This window comes from Pleurodeles waltl, chromosome 10 (genome assembly GCF_031143425.1).
Source record: "Pleurodeles waltl isolate 20211129_DDA chromosome 10, aPleWal1.hap1.20221129, whole genome shotgun sequence".
Classification (NCBI taxonomy): domain Eukaryota; kingdom Metazoa; phylum Chordata; class Amphibia; order Caudata; family Salamandridae; genus Pleurodeles; species Pleurodeles waltl.
The window spans coordinates 619,855,474-619,880,190 of NC_090449.1; positions in this window are offsets into that span (position 1 = coordinate 619,855,474).

Genomic DNA, 24,717 nt, shown 5'->3' on the forward strand with positions numbered 1-24,717 from the left:
TGCCAGCTGAGCTAGAGGCCAAAATCTACAGGTAGGCACTTTGCAAAATACAGCTCTGTTTTCTGTCAAAAAATGGGATGTGTCCCACGTTGTGCTTTGGGGCATTTCCTGTCGCAGGCGCTAGGCCTACCCACACAAGTGAGGTATCATTTTTATCGGGAGACTTGGGGGAACGCTGGGTGGAAGGAAATTTGTGCCTCCTCTCAGATTCCAGAACTCTTTCTGCCACAGAAATGTGAGGAACATGTGTTTCTTTAGCCAAATTTTGAGGTTTGCAAAGGATTCTGGGTAACAGAACCTGGTCAGAGCCCCACAAGTCACCCCATCTTTGGATTCCCCTAGGTCTCTAGTTTTCAGAAATGCACAGGTTTGGTAGGTTTCCCTCGGTGCCTGCTGAGCTAGAGGCCAAAATCTACAGGTAGGCACTTTGCAAAAAACAGCTCTGTTTTCTGTCAAAAAATGGGATGTGTCCACGTTGTGCTTTGGGGCATTTCCTGTTGCGGGGCGCCAGGCCTACCCACACAAGTGAGGTATCATTTTTATTGGGAGACTTTGGGGGAACGCTGGGTGGAAGGAAATTTGTGCCTCCTCTCAGATTCCAGAACTTTCTGCCACAGAAATGTGAGGAACATGTGTTTGTTTAGCCAGATTTTGAGGTTTGCAAAGGATTCTGGGTAACAGAACCTGGTCAGAGCCCCACAAGTCACCCCATCTTGGATTCCCCTAGGTCTCTAGTTTTCAGAAATGCACAGGTTTGGAAGGTTTCCCTAGGTGGCGGCTGAGCTAGAGGCCAAAATCTACAGGTAGGCACTTTGCAAAAAACAGCTCTGTTTTCTGTCAAAAAATGGGATGTGTCCACGTTGTGCTTTGGGGGCATTTCCTGTCACGGGCGCTACGCCTACCCACACAAGTGAGGTATCATTTTTATCGGGAGACCTGGGGGAACGCTGGGTGGAAGGAAATGTGTGCCTCCTCTCAGATTTCTGAACTTTCTGCCACAGAAAATGTGAGGAATATGTGTTTTTTTAGCCAAATTTTGAGGTTTGCAATAGGATTCTGGGGTAACAGACCTGGTCAGAGCCCCAAAAGTCACCCCATCTTGGATTCCCCTAGGTCTCTAGTTTTCAGAAATGCACAGATTTGGTAGGTTTCCCTAGGTGCCGGCTGAGCTAGAGGCCAAAATCTACAGGTAGGCACTTTGCAAAAAACAGCTCTGTTTTCTGTCAAAAAATGGGATGTTTCCACGTTGTGCTTTGGGGCATTTCCTGTCACGGGCGATAGGTCTACCCACACAAGTGAGGAATCATTTTTATCGGGAGACTTGGGGGAACGCTGGGTGGAAGGAAATGTGTGCCTCCTCTCAGATTTCAGAACTTTCTGCCACAGAAATGTGAGGAACATGTGTTTTTTTAGCAAAATTTTGAGGTTTGCAAAGGATTCTGGGTAACAGAACCTGGTCAGAGTCCCACAAGTCACCCCATCTTGGATTCCCCTAGGTCTCTAGTTTTCAGAAATGCACAGGTTTGGTAGGTTTCCCTAGGTGTCGGCTGAGCTAGAGGCCAAAATCTACAGGTAGGCACTTTGCAAAAAACAGCTCTGTTTTCTGTCAAAAAATGGGATGTGTCCACGTTGTGCTTTGGGGCATTTCCTGTCACGGGCGATAGGCCTACCCACACAAGTGAGGAATCATTTTTATCGGGAGACTTGGGGGAACGCTGGGTGGAAAGAAATTTGTGCCTCCTCTCAGATTTCAGAACTTTCTGCCTCAGAAATGTGAGGAACATGTGTTTTTTTAGCCAAATTTTGAGGTTTGCAAAGGATTCTGGGTAACAGAACCTGGTCAGAGCCCCACAAGTCACCCCATCTTGGATTCCCCTAGGTATCTAGTTTTCAGAAATGCACAGGTTTGGTAGGTTTCCCTAGGTGCCGGCTGAGCTAGAGGCCAAAATCTACTGGTAGGCACTTTGCAAAATACAGCTCTGTTTTCTGTAAAAAAATGGGATGTGTCCACGTTGTGCTTTGGGGCATTTCCTGTCGCAGGCGCTAGGCCTACCCACACAAGTGAGGTATCATTTTTATCGGGAGACTTGGGGGAACGCTGGGTGGAAGGAAATTTGTGCCTCCTCTCAGATTCCAGAACTTTCTGCCACAGAAATGTGAGGAACATGTGTTTCTTTAGCCAAATTTTGAGGTTTGCAAAGGATTCTGGGTAACAGAACCTGGTCAGAGCCCCACAAGTCACCCCATCTTGGATTCCCCTAGGTCTCTAGTTTTCAGAAATGCACAGGTTTGGTAGGTTTCCCTAGGTGCCGGCTGAGCTAGAGGCCAAAATCTACAGGTAGGCACTTTGCAAAATACAGCTCTGTTTTCTGTAAAAAAATGGGATGTGTCCACGTTGTGCTTTGGGGCATTTCCTGTCGCAGGCGCTAGGCCTACCCACACAAGTGAGGTATCATTTTTATCGGGAGACTTGGGGGAACGCTGGGTGGAAGGAAATTTGTGCCTCCTCTCAGATTCCAGAACTTTCTGCCACAGAAATGTGAGGAACATGTGTTTCTTTAGCCAAATTTTGAGGTTTGCAAAGGATTCTGGGTAACAGAACCTGGTCAGAGCCCCACAAGTCACCCCATCTTGGATTCCCCTAGGTCTCTAGTTTTCAGAAATGCACAGGTTTGGTAGGTTTCCCTAGGTGCCGGCTGAGCTAGAGGAGAAAATCTACAGGTAGGCACTTTGCAAAAAACAGCTCTGTTTTCTTTCAAAAAATGGGATGTGTCCACGTTGTGCTTTGGGGCATTTCCTGTCGCCGGCGCTAGGCCTACCCACACAAGTGAGGTATCATTTTTATCGGGAGACTTGGGGGAATGCTGGGTGGAAGGAAATTTGTCCCTCCTCTCAGATTCCAGAACTTTCTACCACAGAAATGTGAGGAACATGTGTTTCTTTAGCCAAATTTTGAGGTTTGCAAAGGTTTCTGGGTAACAGAACCTGGTCAGAGCCCCACAAGTCACCCCATCTTGGATTCCCCTAGGTCTCTAGTTTTCAGAAATGCACAGGTTTGGTAGGTTTCCCTAGGTGCCGGCTGAGCTAGAGGCCAAAATCTACAGGTAGGCACTTTGCAAAAAACAGCTCTGTTTTCTGTCAAAAAATGGGATGTGTCCACGTTGTGCTTTGGGGCATTTCCTGTTGCGGGCGCTAGGCCTACCCACACAAGTGAGGTATCATTTTTATTGGGAGACTTGGGGGAACGCTGGGTGGAAGGAAATTTGTGCCTCCTCTCAGATTCCAGAACTTTCTGCCACAGAAATGTGAGGAACATGTGTTTGTTTAGCCAGATTTTGAGGTTTGCAAAGGATTCTGGGTAACAGAACCTGGTCAGAGCCCCAAAAGTCACCCCATCTTGGATTCCCCTAGGTCTCTAGTTTTCAGAAATGCACAGGTTTGGTAGGTTTCCCTAGGTGCCAGCTGAGCTAGAGGCCAAAATCTACAGGTAGGCACTTTGCAAAATACAGCTCTGTTTTCTGTCAAAAAATGGGATGTGTCCACGTTGTGCTTTGGGGCATTTCCTGTCGCAGGCGCTAGGCCTACCCACACAAGTGAGGTATCATTTTTATCGGGAGACTTGGGGGAACGCTGGGTGGAAGGAAATTTGTGCCTCCTCTCAGATTCCAGAACTTTCTGCCACAGAAATGTGAGGAACATGTGTTTCTTTAGCCAAATTTTGAGGTTTGCAAAGGATTCTGGGTAACAGAACCTGGTCAGAGCCCCACAAGTCACCCCATCTTGGATTCCCCTAGGTCTCTAGTTTTCAGAAATGCACAGGTTTGGTAGGTTTCCCTCGGTGCCTGCTGAGCTAGAGGCCAAAATCTACAGGTAGGCACTTTGCAAAAAACAGCTCTGTTTTCTGTCAAAAAATGGGATGTGTCCACGTTGTGCTTTGGGGCATTTCCTGTTGCGGGCGCCAGGCCTACCCACACAAGTGAGGTATCATTTTTATTGGGAGACTTGGGGGAACGCTGGGTGGAAGGAAATTTGTGCCTCCTCTCAGATTCCAGAACTTTCTGCCACAGAAATGTGAGGAACATGTGTTTGTTTAGCCAGATTTTGAGGTTTGCAAAGGATTCTGGGTAACAGAACCTGGTCAGAGCCCCACAAGTCACCCCATCTTGGATTCCCCTAGGTCTCTAGTTTTCAGAAATGCACAGGTTTGGAAGGTTTCCCTAGGTGGCGGCTGAGCTAGAGGCCAAAATCTACAGGTAGGCACTTTGCAAAAAACAGCTCTGTTTTCTGTCAAAAAATGGGATGTGTCCACGTTGTGCTTTGGGGCATTTCCTGTCACGGGCGCTACGCCTACCCACACAAGTGAGGTATCATTTTTATCGGGAGACCTGGGGGAACGCTGGGTGGAAGGAAATGTGTGCCTCCTCTCAGATTTCTGAACTTTCTGCCACAGAAATGTGAGGAATATGTGTTTTTTTAGCCAAATTTTGAGGTTTGCAAAGGATTCTGGGTAACAGACCTGGTCAGAGCCCCAAAAGTCACCCCATCTTGGATTCCCCTAGGTCTCTAGTTTTCAGAAATGCACAGATTTGGTAGGTTTCCCTAGGTGCCGGCTGAGCTAGAGGCCAAAATCTACAGGTAGGCACTTTGCAAAAAACAGCTCTGTTTTCTGTCAAAAAATGGGATGTTTCCACGTTGTGCTTTGGGGCATTTCCTGTCACGGGCGATAGGTCTACCCACACAAGTGAGGAATCATTTTTATCGGGAGACTTGGGGGAACGCTGGGTGGAAGGAAATGTGTGCCTCCTCTCAGATTTCAGAACTTTCTGCCACAGAAATGTGAGGAACATGTGTTTTTTTAGCCAAATTTTGAGGTTTGCAAAGGATTCTGGGTAACAGAACCTGGTCAGAGTCCCACAAGTCACCCCATCTTGGATTCCCCTAGGTCTCTAGTTTTCAGAAATGCACAGGTTTGGTAGGTTTCCCTAGGTGTCGGCTGAGCTAGAGGCCAAAATCTACAGGTAGGCACTTTGCAAAAAACAGCTCTGTTTTCTGTCAAAAAATGGGATGTGTCCACGTTGTGCTTTGGGGCATTTCCTGTCACGGGCGATAGGCCTACCCACACAAGTGAGGAATCATTTTTATCGGGAGACTTGGGGGAACGCTGGGTGGAAAGAAATTTGTGCCTCCTCTCAGATTTCAGAACTTTCTGCCTCAGAAATGTGAGGAACATGTGTTTTTTTAGCCAAATTTTGAGGTTTGCAAAGGATTCTGGGTAACAGAACCTGGTCAGAGCCCCACAAGTCACCCCATCTTGGATTCCCCTAGGTCTCTAGTTTTCAGAAATGCACAGGTTTGGTAGGTTTCCCTAGGTGCCGGCTGAGCTAGAGGCCAAAATCTACAGGTAGGCACTTTGCAAAATACAGCTCTGTTTTCTGTAAAAAAATGGGATGTGTCCACGTTGTGCTTTGGGGCATTTCCTGTCGCAGGCGCTAGGCCTACCCACACAAGTGAGGTATCATTTTTATCGGGAGACTTGGGGGAACGCTGGGAGGAAGGAAATTTGTGCCTCCTCTCAGATTCCAGAACTTTCTGCCACAGAAATGTGAGGAACATGTGTTTCTTTAGCCAAATTTTGAGGTTTGCAAAGGATTCTGGGTAACAGAACCTGGTCAGAGCCCCACAAGTCACCCCATCTTGGATTCCCCTAGGTCTCTAGTTTTCAGAAATGCACAGGTTTGGTAGGTTTCCCTAGGTGCCGGCTGAGCTAGAGGAGAAAATCTACAGGTAGGCACTTTGCAAAAAACAGCTCTGTTTTCTTTCAAAAAATGGGATGTGTCCACGTTGTGCTTTGGGGCATTTCCTGTCGCCGGCGCTAGGCCTACCCACACAAGTGAGGTATCATTTTTATCGGGAGACTTGGGGGAATGCTGGGTGGAAGGAAATTTGTCCCTCCTCTCAGATTCCAGAACTTTCTACCACAGAAATGTGAGGAACATGTGTTTCTTTAGCCAAATTTTGAGGTTTGCAAAGGTTTCTGGGTAACAGAACCTGGTCAGAGCCCCACAAGTCACCCCATCTTGGATTCCCCTAGGTCTCTAGTTTTCAGAAATGCACAGGTTTGGTAGGTTTCCCTAGGTGCCGGCTGAGCTAGAGGCCAAAATCTACAGGTAGGCACTTTGCAAAAAAACAGCTCTGTTTTCTGTCAAAAAATGGGATGTGTCCACGTTGTGCTTTGGGGCATTTCCTGTTGCGGGCGCTAGGCCTACCCACACAAGTGAGGTATCATTTTTATTGGGAGACTTGGGGGAACGCTGGGTGGAAGGAAATTTGTGCCTCCTCTCAGATTCCAGAACTTTCTGCCACAGAAATGTGAGGAACATGTGTTTGTTTAGCCAGATTTTGAGGTTTGCAAAGGATTCTGGGTAACAGAACCTGGTCAGAGCCCCACAAGTCACCCCATCTTGGATTCCCCTAGGTCTCTAGTTTTCAGAAATGCACAGGTTTGGTAGGTTTCCCTAGGTGGCGGCTGAGCTAGAGGCCAAAATCTACAGGTAGGCACTTTGCAAAAAACAGCTCTGTTTTCTGTCAAAAAATGGGATGTGTCCACGTTGTGCTTTGGGGCATTTCCTGTCACGGGCGCTAGGCCTACCCACACAAGTGAGGTATCATTTTTATCGGGAGACCTGGGGGAACGCTGGGTGGAAGGAAATGTGTGCCTCCTCTCAGATTTCTGAACTTTCTACCACAGAAATGTGAGGAATATGTGTTTTTTTAGCCAAATTTTGAGGTTTGCAAAGGATTCTGGGTAACAGACCTGGTCAGAGCCCCACAAGTCACCCCATCTTGGATTCCCCTAGGTCTCTAGTTTTCAGAAATGCACAGATTTGGTAGGTTTCCCTAGGTGCCGGCTGAGCTAGAGGCCAAAATCTACAGGTAGGCACTTTGCAAAAAACAGCTCTGTTTTCTGTCAAAAAATGGGATGTTTCCACGTTGTGCTTTGGGGCATTTCCTGTCACGGGCGATAGGCCTACCCACACAAGTGAGGAATCATTTTTATCGGGAGACTTGGGGGAACGCTGGGTGGAAGGAAATGTGTGCTTCCTCTCAGATTTCAGAACTTTCTGACACAGAAATGTGAGGAACATGTGTTTTTTTAGCCAAATTTTGAGGTTTGCAAAGGATTCTGGGTAACAGAACCTGGTCAGAGCCCCACAAGTCACCCCATCTTGGATTCCCCTAGGTCTCTAGTTTTCAGAAATGCACAGGTTTGGTAGGTTTCCCTAGGTGCCGGCTGAGCTAGAGGCCAAAATCTACAGGTAGGCACTTTGCAAAATACAGCTCTGTTTTCGGTCAAAAAATGGGATGTGTCCACGTTGTGCTTTGGGGCATTTCCTGTCACGGGCGCTAGGCCTACCCACACAAGTGAGGTATCATTTTTATCGGGAGACCTGGGGGAACGCTGGGTGGAAGGAAATGTGTGCCTCCTCTCAGATTTCTGAACTTTCTGCCACAGAAATGTGAGGAACATGTGTTTTTTTAGCCAAATTTTGAGGTTTGCAAACGATTCTGGGTAACAGAACCTGGTCAGAGCCCCACAAGTCACCCCATCTTGGATTCCCCTAGGTATCTAGTTTTCAGAAATGCACAGGTTTGGTAGGTTTCCCTAGGTGCCGGCTGAGCTAGAGGCCAAAATCTACAGGTAGGCACTTTGCAAAATACAGCTCTGTTTTCTGTCAAAAAATGGGATGGGTCCACGTTGTGCTTTGGGGCATTTCCAGTCACGGGCGCTAGGCCTACCCACACAAGTGAGGTATCATTTTTATCGGGAGACTTGGGGGAATGCTGGGTGGAAGGAAATTTGTCCCTCCTCTCAGATTCCAGAACTTTCCACCACAGAAATGTGAGGAACATGTGTTTCTTTAGCCAAATTTTGAGGTTTGCAAAGGATTCTGGGTAACAGAACCTGGTCAGAGCCCCACAAGTCACCCCATCTTGGATTCCCCTAGGTCTCTAGTTTTCAGAAATGCACAGGTTTGGTAGGTTTCCCTCGGTGCCGGCTGAGCTAGAGGCCAAAATCTACAGGTAGGCACTTTGCAAAAAACAGCTCTGTTTTCTGTCAAAAAATGGTATGTGTCCACGTTGTGCTTTGGGGCATTTCCTGTTGCGGGCGCTAGGCCTACCCACACAAGTGAGGTATCATTTTTATTGGGAGACTTGGGGGAACGCTGGGTGGAAGGAAATTTGTGCCTCCTCTCAGATTCCAGAACTTTCTGCCACAGAAATGTGAGGAACATGTGTTTGTTTAGCCAGATTTTGAGGTTTGCAAAGGATTCTGGGTAACAGAACCTGGTCAGAGCCCCACAAGTCACCCCATCTTGGATTCCCCTAGGTCTCTAGTTTTCAGAAATGCACAGGTTTGGTAGGTTTCCCTAGGTGGCGGCTGAGCTAGAGGCCAAAATCTACAGGTAGGCACTTTGCAAAAAACAGCTCTGTTTTCTGTCAAAAAATGGGATGTGTCTACGTTGTGCTTTGGGGCATTTCCTGTCACGGGCGCTACGCCTACCCACACAAGTCAGGTATCATTTTTATCGGGAGACCTGGGGGAACGCTGGGTGGAAGGAAATGTGTGCCTCCTCTCAGATTTCTGAACTTTCTGCCACAGAAATGTGAGGAATATGTGTTTTTTTAGCCAAATTTTGAGGTTTGCAAAGGATTCTGGATAACAGACCTGGTCAGAGCCCCAAAAGTCACCCCATCTTGGATTCCCCTAGGTCTCTAGTTTTCAGAAATGCACAGATTTGGTAGGTTTCCCTAGGTGCCGGCTGAGCTAGAGGCCAAAATCTACAGGTAGGCACTTTGCAAAAAACAGCTCTGTTTTCTGTCAAAAAATGGGATGTTTCCACGTTGTGCTTTGGGGCATTTCCTGTCACGGGCGATAGGCCTACCCACACAAGTGAGGAATCATTTTTATCGGGAGACTTGGGGGAACGCTGGGTGGAAGGAAATGTGTGCCTCCTCTCAGATTTCAGAACTTTCTGCCACAGAAATGTGAGGAACATGTGTTTTTTTAGCCAAATTTTGAGGTTTGCAAAGGATTCTGGGTAACAGAACCTGGTCAGAGTCCCACAAGTCACCCCATCTTGGATTCCCCTAGGTCTCTAGTTTTCAGAAATGCACAGGTTTGGTAGGTTTCCCTAGGTGTCGGCTGAGCTAGAGGCCAAAATCTACAGGTAGGCACTTTGCAAAAAACAGCTCTGTTTTCTGTAAAAAAATGGGATGTGTCCACGTTGTGCTTTGGGGCATTTCCTGTCGCAGGCGCTAGGCCTACCCACCAAGTGAGGTACCATTTTTATCGGGAGACTTGGGGGAACGCTGGGTGGAAGGAAATTTGTGCCTCCTCTCAGATTCCAGAACTTTCTGCCACAGAAATGTGAGGAATATGTGTTTTTTTAGCCAAATTTTGAGGTTTGCAAAGGATTCTGGGTACCAGAACCTGGTCAGAGCCCCACAAGTCACCCCATCTTGGATTCCCCTAGGTATCTAGTTTTCAGAAATGCACATGTTTGGTAGGTTTCCCTAGGTGCCGGGTGAGCTAGAGGCCAAAATCTACAGGTAGGCACTTTGCAAAATACAGCTCTGTTTTCTGTCAAAAAATGGGATGTGTCCACGTTGTGCTTTGGGGCATTTCCTGTCACGGGCGATAGGCCTACCCACACAAGTGAGGAATCATTTTTATCGGGAGACTTGGGGGAACGCTGGGTGGAAGGAAATTTGTGCCTCCTCTCAGATTTCAGAACTTTCTGCCACAGAAATGTGAGGAACATGTGTTTTTTTAGCCAAATTTTGAGGTTTGCAAAGGATTCTGGGTAACAGAACCTGGTCAGAGCCCCACAAGTCACCCCATCTTGGATTCCCCTAGGTATCTAGTTTTCAGAAATGCACTGGTTTGGTAGGTTTCCCTAGGTGCCGGCTGAGCTAGAGGCCAAAATCTACTGGTAGGCACTTTGCAAAATACAGCTCTGTTTTCTGTAAAAAAATGGGATGTGTCCACGTTGTGCTTTGGGGCATTTCCTGTCGCAGGCGCTAGGCCTACCCACACAAGTGAGGTATCATTTTTATCGGGAGACTTGGGGGAACGCTGGGTGGAAGGAAATTTGTGCCTCCTCTCAGATTCCAGAACTTTCTGCCACAGAAATGTGAGGAACATGTGTTTCTTTAGCCAAATTTTGAGGTTTGCAAAGGATTCTGGGTAACAGAACCTGGTCAGAGCCCCACAAGTCACCCCATCTTGGATTCCCCTAGGTCTCTAGTTTTCAGAAATGCACAGGTTTGGTAGGTTTCCCTAGGTGCCGGCTGAGCTAGAGGCCAAAATCTACAGGTAGGCACTTTGCAAAATACAGCTCTGTTTTCTGTCAAAAAATGGGATGTGTCCACGTTGTGCTTTGGGGCATTTCCTGTCGCAGGCGCTAGGCCTACCCACACAAGTGAGGTATCATTTTTATCGGGAGACTTGGGGGAACGCTGGGTGGAAGGAAATTTGTGCCTCCTCTCAGATTCCAGAACTTTCTGCCACAGAAATGTGAGGAACATGTGTTTCTTTAGCCAAATTTTGAGGTTTGCAAAGGATTCTGGGTAACAGAACCTGGTCAGAGCCCCACAAGTCACCCCATCTTGGATTCCCCTAGGTCTCTAGTTTTCAGAAATGCACAGGTTTGGTAGGTTTCCCTAGGTGCCGGCTGAGCTAGAGGCCAAAATCTACAGGTAGGCACTTTGCAAAAAACAGCTCTGTTTTCTTTCAAAAAATGGGATGTGTCCACGTTGTGCTTTGGGGCATTTCCTGTCGCCGGCGCTAGGCCTACCCACACAAGTGAGGTATCATTTTTATCGGGAGACTTGGGGGAACGCTGGGTGGAAGGAAATTTGTGCCTCCTCTCAGATTCCAGAACTTTCTGCAAAAGAAATGTGAGGAACATGTGTTTTTTTAGCCAAATTTTGAGGTTTGTAAAGGATTCTGGGTAACAGAACCTGGTCAGAGCCCCACAAGTCACCCCATCTTGGATTCCCATAGGTCTCTAGTTTTCAGAAATGCACAGGTTTGTTAGGTTTCCCTAGGTGCCGGCTGAGCTAGAGGCCAAAATCTACAGGTAGGCACTTTGCAAAATACAGCTCTGTTTTCTGTAAAAAAATGGGATGTGTCCACGTTGTGCTTTGGGGCATTTCCTGTCGCAGGCGCTAGGCCTACCCACACAAGTGATGTATCATTTTTATCGGGAGACTTGGGGGAACGCTGGGTGGAAGGAAATTTGTGCCTCCTCTCAGATTCCAGAACTTTCTAGCACAGAAATGTGAGGAACATGTGTTTCTTTAGCCAAATTTTGAGGTTTGCAAAGGATTCTGGGTAACAGAACCTGGTCAGAGCCCCACAAGTCACCCCATCTTGGATTCCCCTAGGTCTCTAGTTTTCAGAACTGCACAGGTTTGGTAGGTTTCCCTCGGTGCCGGCTGAGCTAGAGGCCAAAATCTACAGGTAGGCACTTTGCAAAAAACAGCTCTGTTTTCTGTCAAAAAATGGGATGTGTCCACGTTGTGCTTTGGGGCATTTCCTGTTGCGGGCGCCAGGCCTACCCACACAAGTGAGGTATCATTTTTATTGGGAGACTTGGGGGAACGCTGGGTGGAAGGAAATTTGTGCCTCCTCTCAGATTCCAGAACTTTCTGCCACAGAAATGTGAGGAACATGTGTTTGTTTAGCCAGATTTTGAGGTTTGCAAAGGATTCTGGGTAACAGAACCTGGTCAGAGCCCCACAATTCACCCCATCTTGGATTCCCCTAGGTCTCTAGTTTTCAGAAATGCACAGGTTTGGTAGGTTTCCCTAGGTGCCGGCTGAGCTAGAGGCCAAAATCTACAGGTAGGCACTTTGCAAAAAACAGCTCTGTTTTCTGTCAAAAAATGGGATGTGTCCACGTTGTGCTTTGGGGCATTTCCTGTCACGGGCGCTAGGCCTACCCACACAAGTGAGGTATCATTTTTATCGGGAGACCTGGAGGAACGCTGGGTGGAAGGAAATGTGTGCCTCCTCTCATATTCCAGAACTTTCTGCCACAGAAATGTGAGGAACATGTGTTTTTTTAGCCACATTTTGAGGTTTGCAAAGGATTCTGGGTAACAGAACCTGGTCAGAGCCCCACAAGTCACCCCATCTTGGATTCCCCTAGGTATCTAGTTTTCAGAAATGCACAGGTTTGGTAGGTTTCCCTAGGTGCCGGCTGAGCTAGAGGCCAAAATCTACAGGTAGGCACTTTGCAAAATACAGCTCTGTTTTCTGTCAAAAAATGGGATGTGTCCACGTTGTGCTTTGGGGCATTTCCTGTCACGGGCGCTAGGCCTACCCAAACAAGTGAGGTATCATTTTTATCGGGAGACTTGGGGGAACGCTGGGTGGAAGGAAATTTGTGCCTCCACTCATATTCCAGAACTTTCTGCCACAGAAATGTGAGGAACATTTGTTTTTTTAGCCAAATTTTGAGGTTTGCAAAGGATTCTGGGTAACAGAACCTGGTCAGAGCCCCACAAGTCACCCCATCTTGGATTCCCCTAGGTCTCTAGTTTTCAGAAATGCACAGGTTTGGTAGGTTTCCCTAGGTGCCGGCTGAGCTAGAGGCCAAAATCTACAGGTAGGCACTTTGCAAAAAACAGCTCTGTTTTCTTTCAAAAAATGGGATGTGTCCACGTTGTGCTTTGGGGCATTTCCTGTCGCCGGCGCTAGGCCTACCCACACAAGTGAGGTATCATTTTTATCGGGAGACTTGGGGGAACGCTGGGTGGAAGGAAATTTGTGCCTCCTCTCAGATTCCAGAACTTTCTGCAAAAGAAATGTGAGGAACATGTGTTTTTTTAGCCAAATTTTGAGGTTTGTAAAGGATTCTGGGTAACAGAACCTGGTCAGAGCCCCACAAGTCACCCCATCTTGGATTCCCATAGGTCTCTAGTTTTCAGAAATGCACAGGTTTGTTAGGTTTCCCTAGGTGCCGGCTGAGCTAGAGGCCAAAATCTACAGGTAGGCACTTTGCAAAATACAGCTCTGTTTTCTGTAAAAAAATGGGATGTGTCCACGTTGTGCTTTGGGGCATTTCCTGTCGCAGGCGCTAGGCCTACCCACACAAGTGATGTATCATTTTTATCGGGAGACTTGGGGGAACGCTGGGTGGAAGGAAATTTGTGCCTCCTCTCAGATTCCAGAACTTTCTAGCACAGAAATGTGAGGAACATGTGTTTCTTTAGCCAAATTTTGAGGTTTGCAAAGGATTCTGGGTAACAGAACCTGGTCAGAGCCCCACAAGTCACCCCATCTTGGATTCCCCTAGGTCTCTAGTTTTCAGAACTGCACAGGTTTGGTAGGTTTCCCTCGGTGCCGGCTGAGCTAGAGGCCAAAATCTACAGGTAGGCACTTTGCAAAAAACAGCTCTGTTTTCTGTCAAAAAATGGGATGTGTCCACATTGTGCTTTGGGGCATTTCCTGTTGCGGGCGCCAGGCCTACCCACACAAGTGAGGTATCATTTTTATTGGGAGACTTGGGGGAACGCTGGGTGGAAGGAAATTTGTGCCTCCTCTCAGATTCCAGAACTTTCTGCCACAGAAATGTGAGGAACATGTGTTTGTTTAGCCAGATTTTGAGGTTTGCAAAGGATTCTGGGTAACAGAACCTGGTCAGAGCCCCACAATTCCACCCCATCTTGGATTCCCCTAGGTCTCTAGTTTTCAGAAATGCACAGGTTTGGTAGGTTTCCCTAGGTGCCGGCTGAGCTAGAGGCCAAAATCTACAGGTAGGCACTTTGCAAAAAACAGCTCTGTTTTCTGTCAAAAAATGGGATGTGTCCACGTTGTGCTTTGGGGCATTTCCTGTCACGGGCGCTAGGCCTACCCACACAAGTGAGGTATCATTTTTATCGGGAGACCTGGAGGAACGCTGGGTGGAAGGAAATGTGTGCCTCCTCTCATATTCCAGAACTTTCTGCCACAGAAATGTGAGGAACATGTGTTTTTTTAGCCACATTTTGAGGTTTGCAAAGGATTCTGGGTAACAGAACCTGGTCAGAGCCCCACAAGTCACCCCATCTTGGATTCCCCTAGGTATCTAGTTTTCAGAAATGCACAGGTTTGGTAGGTTTCCCTAGGTGCCGGCTGAGCTAGAGGCCAAAATCTACAGGTAGGCACTTTGCAAAATACAGCTCTGTTTTCTGTCAAAAAATGGGATGTGTCCACGTTGTGCTTTGGGGCATTTCCTGTCACGGGCGCTAGGCCTACCCAAACAAGTGAGGTATCATTTTTATCGGGAGACTTGGGGAACGCTGGGTGGAAGGAAATTTGTGCCTCCACTCATATTCCAGAACTTTCTGCCACAGAAATGTGAGGAACATTTGTTTTTTTAGCCAAATTTTGAGGTTTGCAAAGGATTCTGGGTAACAGAACCTGGTCAGAGCCCCACAAGTCACCCCATGTTGGATTCCCCTAGGTCTCTAGTTCTCAGAAATGCACAGGTTTGGTAGGTTTCCCTAGGTGCCGGCTGAGCTAGAGGCCAAAACCTACAGGTAGGCACTTTGCAAAAAACAGCTCTGTTTTCTGTAAAAAAATGGGATGTGTCCACGTTGTGCTTTGGGGCATTTCCTGTTGCGGGCGCTAGGCCTACCCACACAAGTGAGGTATCATTTTTATTTGGAGACTTGGGGGAACGCTGGGTGGAAGGAAATTTGTGCCTCCTCTCAGATTCCAGAACTTTCTGCCACAGAAATGTGAGGAACATGTGTTTGTTTAGCCAGATTTTGAGGTTTGCAAAGGATTCTGGGTAACAGAACCTGGTTAGAGCCCCACAAGTCACCCCATCTTGGATTCCCCTAGGTCTCTAGTTTTCAGAAATGCACAGGTTTCGTAGGTTTCCCTAGGTGGCGGCTGAGCTAGAGGACAAAATCTACAGGTAGGCACTTTGCAAAATACAGCTCTGTTTTCTGTCAAAAATGGATGTGTCCACGTTGTGCTTTGGGGTATTTCCTGTTGCGGGCGCTAGGCCTACCCACACAAGTGAGGTATCATTTTTATCGGGAGACCTGGGGGAACGCTGGGTGGAAGGAAATGTGTGCCTCCTCTCAGATTTCTGAACTTTCTGCCACAGAAATGTGAGGAATATGTGTTTTTTTTAGCCAAATTTTGAGGTTTGCAAAGGATTCTGGGTAACAGAACCTGGTCAGAGCCCCACAAGTCACCCCATCTTGGATTCCCCTAGGTATCTAGTTTTCAGAAATGCACAGGTTTGGTAGGTTTAACTAGGTGCCGGCTGAGCTAGAGGCCAAAATCTACAGGTAGGCACTTTGCAAAATACAGCTCTGTTTTCGGTCAAAAAATGGGATGTGTCCACGTTGTGCTTTGGGGCATTTCCTGTCACGGGCGCTAGGCCTACCCAAACAAGTGAGGTAGCATTGTTATCGGGAGACTTGGGGGAACGCTGGGTGGAAGGAAATTTGTGCCTCCTCTCATATTCCAGAACTTTCTGCCACAGAAATGTGAGGAACATGTGTTTTTTTAGCCAAATTTTGAGGTTTGCAAAGGATTCTGGGTAACAGAACCTGGTCAGAGCCCCACAAGTCACCCCATCTTGGATTCCCCTAGGTCTCTAGTTTTCAGAAATGCACAGGTTTGGTAGGTTTCCCTAGGTGCCGGCTGAGCTAGAGGCCAAAATCTACAGGTAGGCACTTTGCAAAATACAGCTCTGTTTTCTGTCAAAAAATGGGATGTGTCCACGTTGTGCTTTGGGGCATTTCCTGTCGCAGGCGCTAGGCCTACCCACACAAGTGAGGTATCCTTTTTATCGGGAGACTTGGGGGAACGCTGGGTGGAAGTAAATTTGTGCCTCCTCTCATATTCCAGAACTTTCTGCCACAGAAATGTGAGGAACATGTGATTGTTTAGCCAGATTTTGAGGTTTGCAAAGGATTCTGGGTAACAGAACCTGGTTAGAGCCCCACAAGTCACCCCATCTTGGATTCCCCTAGGTCTCTAGTTTTCAGAAATGCACAGGTTTCGTAGGTTTCCCTAGGTGGCGGCTGAGCTAGAGGCCAAAATCTACAGGTAGGCACTTTGCAAAATACAGCTCTGTTTTCTGTCAAAAAATGGGATGTGTCCATGTTGTGCTTTGGGGTATTTCCTGTTGCGGGCGCTAGGCCTACCCACACAAGTGAGGTATCATTTTTATTGGGAGACTTGGGGGAACGCTGGGTGGAAGGAAATGTGTGCCTCCTCTCAGATTTCTGAACTTTCTGCCACAGAAATGTGAGGAATATGTGTTTTTTTAGCCAAATTTAGAGGTTTGCAAAGGATTCTGGGTAACAGAACCTGGTCAGAGCCCCACAAGTCACCCCATCTTGGATTCCCCTAGGTCTCTAGTTTTCAGAAATGCACAGGTTTGGTAGGTTTCCCTCGGTGCCTGCTGAGCTAGAGGCCAAAATCTACAGGTAGGCACTTTGCAAAAAACAGCTCTGTTTTCTGTCAAAAAATGGGATGTGTCCACGTTGTGCTTTGGGGCATTTCCTGTTGCGGGCGCCAGGCCTACCCACACAAGTGAGGTATCATTTTTATTGGGAGACTTGGGGAACGCTGGGTGGAAGGAAATTTGTGCCTCCTCTCAGATTCCAGAACTTTCTGCCACAGAAATGTGAGGAACATGTGTTTGTTTAGCCAGATTTTGAGGTTTGCAAAGGATTCTGGGTAACAGAACCTGGTCAGAGCCCCACAAGTCACCCCATCTTGGATTCCCCTAGGTCTCTAGTTTTCAGAAATGCACAGGTTTGGTAGGTTTCCCTAGGTGGCGGCTGAGCTAGAGGCCAAAATCTACAGGTAGGCACTTTGCAAAAAACAGCTCTGTTTTCTGTCAAAAAATGGGATGTGTCCACGTTGTGCTTTGGGGCATTTCCTGTCACGGGCGCTACGCCTACCCACACAAGTGAGGTATCATTTTTATCGGGAGACCTGGGGGAACGCTGGGTGGAAGGAAATGTGTGCCTCCTCTCAGATTTCTGAACTTTCTGCCACAGAAATGTGAGGAATATGTGTTTTTTTAGCCAAATTTTGAGGTTTGCAAAGGATTCTGGGTAACAGACCTGGTCAGAGCCCCAAAAGTCACCCCATCTTGGATTCCCCTAGGTCTCTAGTTTTCAGAAATGCACAGGTTTGGTAGGTTTCCCTAGGTGCCAGCTGAGCTAGAGGCCAAAATCTACAGGTAGGCACTTTGCAAAATACAGCTCTGTTTTCTGTCAAAAAATGGGATGTGTCCACGTTGTGCTTTGGGGCATTTCCTGTCGCAGGCGCTAGGCCTACCCACACAAGTGAGGTATCATTTTTATCGGGAGACTTGGGGGAACGCTGGGTGGAAGGAAATTTGTGCCTCCTCTCAGATTCCAGAACTTTCTGCCACAGAAATGTGAGGAACATGTGTTTCTTTAGCCAAATTTTGAGGTTTGCAAAGGATTCTGGGTAACAGAACCTGGTCAGAGCCCCACAAGTCACCCCATCTTGGATTCCCCTAGGTCTCTAGTTTTCAGAAATGCACAGGTTTGGTAGGTTTCCCTCGGTGCCTGCTGAGCTAGAGGCCAAAATCTACAGGTAGGCACTTTGCAAAAAACAGCTCTGTTTTCTGTCAAAAAATGGGATGTGTCCACGTTGTGCTTTGGGGCATTTCCTGTTGCGGGCGCCAGGCCTACCCACACAAGTGAGGTATCATTTTTATTGGGAGACTTGGGGGAACGCTGGGTGGAAGGAAATTTGTGCCTCCTCTCAGATTCCAGAACTTTCTGCCACAGAAATGTGAGGAACATGTGTTTGTTTAGCCAGATTTTGAGGTTTGCAAAGGATTCTGGGTAACAGAACCTGGTCAGAGCCCCACAAGTCACCCCATCTTGGATTCCCCTAGGTCTCTAGTTTTCAGAAATGCACAGGTTTGGAAGGTTTCCCTAGGTGGCGGCTGAGCTAGAGGCCAAAATCTACAGGTAGGCACTTTGCAAAAAACAGCTCTGTTTTCTGTCAAAAAATGGGATGTGTCCACGTTGTGCTTTGGGGCATTTCCTGTCACGGGCGCTACGCCTACCCACACAAGTGAGGTATCATTTTTATCGGGAGACCTGGGGGAACGCTGGGTGGAAGGAAATGTGTGCCTCCTCTCAGATTTCTGAACTTTCTGCCACAGAAATGTGAGGAATATGTGTTTTTTTAGCCAAATTTTGAGGTTTGCAAAGGATTCTGGGTAACAGACCTGGTCAGAGCCCCAAAAGTCACCCCATCTTGGATTCCCCTAGGTCTCTAGTTTTCAGAAATGCACAGATTTGGTAGGTTTCCCTAGGTGCCGGCTGAGCTAGAGGCCAAAATCTACAGGTAGGCACTTTGCAAAAAACAGCTCTGTTTTCTGTCAAAAAATGGGATGTTTCCACGTTGTGCTTTGGGGCATTTCCTGTCACGGGCGATAGGTCTACCCACACAAGTGAGGAATCATTTTTATCGGGAGACTTGGGGGAACGCTGGGTGGAAGGAAATGTGTGCCTCCTCTCAGATTTCAGAACTTTCTGCCACAGAAATGTGAGGAACATGTGTTTTTTTAGCCAAATTTTGAGGTTTGCAAAGGATTCTGGGTAACAGAACCTGGTCAGAGTCCCACAAGTCACCCCATCTTGGATTCCCCTAGGTCTCTAGTTTTCAGAAATGCACAGGTTTGGTAGGTTTCCCTAGGTGTCGGCTGAGCTAGAGGCCAAAATCTACAGGTAGGCACTTTGCAAAAAACAGCTCTGTTTTCTGTCAAAAAATGGGATGTGTCCACGTTGTGCTTTGGGGCATTTCCTGTCACGGGCGATAGGCCTACCCACACAAGTGAGGAATCATTTTTATCGGGAGACTTGGGGGAACGCTGGGTGGAAAGAAATTTGTGCCTCCTCTCAGATTTCAGAACTTTCTGCCTCAGAAATGTGAGGAACATGTGTTTTTTTAGCCAAATTTTGAGGTTTGCAAAGGATTCTGGGTAACAGAACCTGGTCAGAGCCCCACAAGTCACCCCATCTTGGATTCCCCTAGGTATCTAGTTTTCAGAAATGCACAGGTTTGGTAGGTTTCCCTAGGTGCCGGCTGAGCTAGAGGCCAAAATCTACTGGTAGGCACTTTGCAAAATACAGCTCTGTTTTCTGTAAAAAAATGGGATGTGTCCACGTTGTGCTTTGGGGCATTTCCTGTCGCAGGCGCTAGGCCTACCCACACAAGTGAGGTATCATTTTTATCGGGAGACTTGGGGGAACGCTGGGTGGAAGGAAATTTGTGCCTCCTCTCAGATTCCAGAACTTTCTGCCACAGAAATGTGAGGAACATGTGTTTCTTTAGCCAAATTTTGAGGTTTGCAAAGGATTCTGGGTAACAGAACCTGGTCAGAGCCCCACAAGTCACCCCATCTTGGATTCCCCTAGGTCTCTAGTTTTCAGAAATGCACAGGTTTGGTAGGTTTCCCTAGGTGCCGGCTGAGCTAGAGGCCAAAATCTACAGGTAGGCACTTTGCAAAATACAGCTCTGTTTTCTGTAAAAAAATGGGATGTGTCCACGTTGTGCTTTGGGGCATTTCCTGTCACGGGCGCTAGGCCTACCCAAACAAGTGAGGTATCATTTTTATCGGGAGACTTGGGGGAACGCTGGGTGGAAGGAAATTTGTGCCTCCACTCATATTCCAGAACTTTCTGCCACAGAAATGTGAGGAACATTTGTTTTTTTAGCCAAATTTTGAGGTTTGCAAAGGATTCTGGGTAACAGAACCTGGTCAGAGCCCCACAAGTCACCCCATCTTGGATTCCCCTAGGTCTCTAGTTTTCAGAAATGCACAGGTTTGGTAGGTTTCCCTAGGTGCCGGCTGAGCTAGAGGCCAAAATCTACAGGTAGGCACTTTGCAAAAAACAGCTCTGTTTTCTTTCAAAAAATGGGATGTGTCCACGTTGTGCTTTGGGGCATTTCCTGTCGCCGGCGCTAGGCCTACCCACACAAGTGAGGTATCATTTTTATCGGGAGACTTGGGGGAACGCTGGGTGGAAGAAAATTTGTGCCTCCTCTCAGATTCCAGAACTTTCTGCAAAAGAAATGTGAGGAACATGTGTTTTTTTAGCCAAATTTTGAGGTTTGTAAAGGATTCTGGGTAACAGAACCTGGTCAGAGCCCCACAAGTCACCCCATCTTGGATTCCCATAGGTCTCTAGTTTTCAGAAATGCACAGGTTTGTTAGGTTTCCCTAGGTGCCGGCTGAGCTAGAGGCCAAAATCTACAGGTAGGCACTTTGCAAAATACAGCTCTGTTTTCTGTAAAAAAATGGGATGTGTCCACGTTGTGCTTTGGGGCATTTCCTGTCGCAGGCGCTAGGCCTACCCACACAAGTGATGTATCATTTTTATCGGGAGACTTGGGGGAACGCTGGGTGGAAGGAAATTTGTGCCTCCTCTCAGATTCCAGAACTTTCTAGCACAGAAATGTGAGGAACATGTGTTTCTTTAGCCAAATTTTGAGGTTTGCAAAGGATTCTGGGTAACAGAACCTGGTCAGAGCCCCACAAGTCACCCCATCTTGGATTCCCCTAGGTCTCTAGTTTTCAGAACTGCACAGGTTTGGTAGGTTTCCCTCGGTGCCGGCTGAGCTAGAGGCCAAAATCTACAGGTAGGCACTTTGCAAAAAACAGCTCTGTTTTCTGTCAAAAAATGGGATGTGTCCACGTTGTGCTTTGGGGCATTTCCTGTTGCGGGCGCCAGGCCTACCCACACAAGTGAGGTATCATTTTTATTGGGAGACTTGGGGGAACGCTGGGTGGAAGGAAATTTGTGCCTCCTCTCAGATTCCAGAACTTTCTGCCACAGAAATGTGAGGAACATGTGTTTGTTTAGCCAGATTTTGAGGTTTGCAAAGGATTCTGGGTAACAGAACCTGGTCAGAGCCCCACAATTCACCCCATCTTGGATTCCCCTAGGTCTCTAGTTTTCAGAAATGCACAGGTTTGGTAGGTTTCCCTAGGTGCCGGCTGAGCTAGAGGCCAAAATCTACAGGTAGGCACTTTGCAAAAAACAGCTCTGTTTTCTGTCAAAAAATGGGATGTGTCCACGTTGTGCTTTGGGGCATTTCCTGTCACGGGCGCTAGGCCTACCCACACAAGTGAGGTATCATTTTTATCGGGAGACCTGGAGGAACGCTGGGTGGAAGGAAATGTGTGCCTCCTCTCATATTCCAGAACTTTCTGCCACAGAAATGTGAGGAACATGTGTTTTTTTAGCCACATTTTGAGGTTTGCAAAGGATTCTGGGTAACAGAACCTGGTCAGAGCCCCACAAGTCACCCCATCTTGGATTCCCCTAGGTATCTAGTTTTCAGAAATGCACAGGTTTGGTAGGTTTCCCTAGGTGCCGGCTGAGCTAGAGGCCAAAATCTACAGGTAGGCACTTTGCAAAATACAGCTCTGTTTTCTGTCAAAAAATGGGATGTGTCCACGTTGTGCTTTGGGGCATTTCCTGTCACGGGCGCTAGGCCTACCCAAACAAGTGAGGTATCATTTTTATCGGGAGACTTGGGGGAACGCTGGGTGGAAGGAAATTTGTGCCTCCACTCATATTCCAGAACTTTCTGCCACAGAAATGTGAGGAACATTTGTTTTTTTAGCCAAATTTTGAGGTTTGCAAAGGATTCTGGGTAACAGAACCTGGTCAGAGCCCCACAAGTCACCCCATGTTGGATTCCCCTAGGTCTCTAGTTCTCAGAAATGCACAGGTTTGGTAGGTTTCCCTAGGTGCCGGCTGAGCTAGAGGCCAAAACCTACAGGTAGGCACTTTGCAAAAAACAGCTCTGTTTTCTGTAAAAAAATGGGATGTGTCCACGTTGTGCTTTGGGGCATTTCCTGTTGCGGGCGCTAGGCCTACCCACACAAGTGAGGTATCATTTTTATTTGGAGACTTGGGGGAACGCTGGGTGGAAGGAAATTTGTGCCTCCTCTCAGATTCCAGAACTTTCTGCCACAGAAATGTGAGGAACATGTGTTTGTTTAGCCAGATTTTGAGGTTTGCAAAGGATTCTGGGTAACAGAACCTGGTTAGAGCCCCACAAGTCACCCCATCTTGGATTCCCCTAGGTCTCTAGTTTTCAGAAATGCACAGGTTTCGTAGGTTTCCCTAGGTGGCGGCTGAGCTAGAGGACAAAATCTACAGGTAGGCACTTTGCAAAATACAGCTCTGTTTTCTGTCAAAAAATGGGATGTGTCCACGTTGTGCTTTGGGGTATTTCCTGTTGCGGGCGCTAGGCCTACCCACACAAGTGAGGTATCATTTTTATCGGGAGACCTGGGGGAACGCTGGGTGGAAGGAAATGTGTGCCTCCTCTCAGATTTCTGAACTTTCTGCCACAGAAATGTGAGGAATATGTGTTTTTTTAGCCAAATTTTGAGGTTTGCAAAGGATTCTGGGTAACAGAACCTGGTCAGAGCCCCACAAGTCACCCCATCTTGGATTCCCCTAGGTATCTAGTTTTCAGAAATGCACAGGTTTGGTAGGTTTAACTAGGTGCCGGCTGAGCTAGAGGCCAAAATCTACAGGTAGGCACTTTGCAAAATACAGCTCTGTTTTCGGTCAAAAAATGGGATGTGTCCACGTTGTGCTTTGGGGCATTTCCTGTCACGGGCGCTAGGCCTACCCAAACAAGTGAGGTAGCATTGTTATCGGGAGACTTGGGGGAACGCTGGGTGGAAGGAAATTTGTGCCTCCTCTCATATTCCAGAACTTTCTGCCACAGAAATGTGAGGAACATGTGTTTTTTTAGCCAAATTTTGAGGTTTGCAAAGGATTCTGGGTAACAGAACCTGGTCAGAGCCCCACAAGTCACCCCATCTTGGATTCCCCTAGGTCTCTAGTTTTCAGAAATGCACAGGTTTGGTAGGTTTCCCTAGGTGCCGGCTGAGCTAGAGGCCAAAATCTACAGGTAGGCACTTTGCAAAATACAGCTCTGTTTTCTGTCAAAAAATGGGATGTGTCCACGTTGTGCTTTGGGGCATTTCCTGTCGCAGGCGCTAGGCCTACCCACACAAGTGAGGTATCCTTTTTATCGGGAGACTTGGGGGAACGCTGGGTGGAAGTAAATTTGTGCCTCCTCTCATATTCCAGAACTTTCTGCCACAGAAATGTGAGGAACATGTGATTGTTTAGCCAGATTTTGAGGTTTGCAAAGGATTCTGGGTAACAGAACCTGGTTAGAGCCCCACAAGTCACCCCATCTTGGATTCCCCTAGGTCTCTAGTTTTCAGAAATGCACAGGTTTCGTAGGTTTCCCTAGGTGGCGGCTGAGCTAGAGGCCAAAATCTACAGGTAGGCACTTTGCAAAATACAGCTCTGTTTTCTGTCAAAAAATGGGATGTGTCCATGTTGTGCTTTGGGGTATTTCCTGTTGCGGGCGCTAGGCCTACCCACACAAGTGAGGTATCATTTTTATTGGGAGACTTGGGGGAACGCTGGGTGGAAGGAAATGTGTGCCTCCTCTCAGATTTCTGAACTTTCTGCCACAGAAATGTGAGGAATATGTGTTTTTTTAGCCAAATTTAGAGGTTTGCAAAGGATTCTGGGTAACAGAACCTGGTCAGAGCCCCACAAGTCACCCCATCTTGGATTCCCCTAGGTCTCTAGTTTTCAGAAATGCACAGGTTTGGTAGGTTTCCCTCGGTGCCTGCTGAGCTAGAGGCCAAAATCTACAGGTAGGCACTTTGCAAAAAACAGCTCTGTTTTCTGTCAAAAAATGGGATGTGTCCACGTTGTGCTTTGGGGCATTTCCTGTTGCGGGCGCCAGGCCTACCCACACAAGTGAGGTATCATTTTTATTGGGAGACTTGGGGGAACGCTGGGTGGAAGGAAATTTGTGCCTCCTCTCAGATTCCAGAACTTTCTGCCACAGAAATGTGAGGAACATGTGTTTGTTTAGCCAGATTTTGAGGTTTGCAAAGGATTCTGGGTAACAGAACCTGGTCAGAGCCCCACAAGTCACCCCATCTTGGATTCCCCTAGGTCTCTAGTTTTCAGAAATGCACAGGTTTGGTAGGTTTCCCTAGGTGGCGGCTGAGCTAGAGGCCAAAATCTACAGGTAGGCACTTTGCAAAAAACAGCTCTGTTTTCTGTCAAAAAATGGGATGTGTCCACGTTGTGCTTTGGGGCATTTCCTGTCACGGGCGCTACGCCTACCCACACAAGTGAGGTATCATTTTTATCGGGAGACCTGGGGGAACGCTGGGTGGAAGGAAATGTGTGCCTCCTCTCAGATTTCTGAACTTTCTGCCACAGAAATGTGAGGAATATGTGTTTTTTTAGCCAAATTTTGAGGTTTGCAAAGGATTCTGGGTAACAGACCTGGTCAGAGCCCCAAAAGTCACCCCATCTTGGATTCCCCTAGGTCTCTAGTTTTCAGAAATGCACAGGTTTGGTAGGTTTCCCTAGGTGCCAGCTGAGCTAGAGGCCAAAATCTACAGGTAGGCACTTTGCAAAATACAGCTCTGTTTTCTGTCAAAAAATGGGATGTGTCCACGTTGTGCTTTGGGGCATTTCCTGTCGCAGGCGCTAGGCCTACCCACACAAGTGAGGTATCATTTTTATCGGGAGACTTGGGGGAACGCTGGGTGGAAGGAAATTTGTGCCTCCTCTC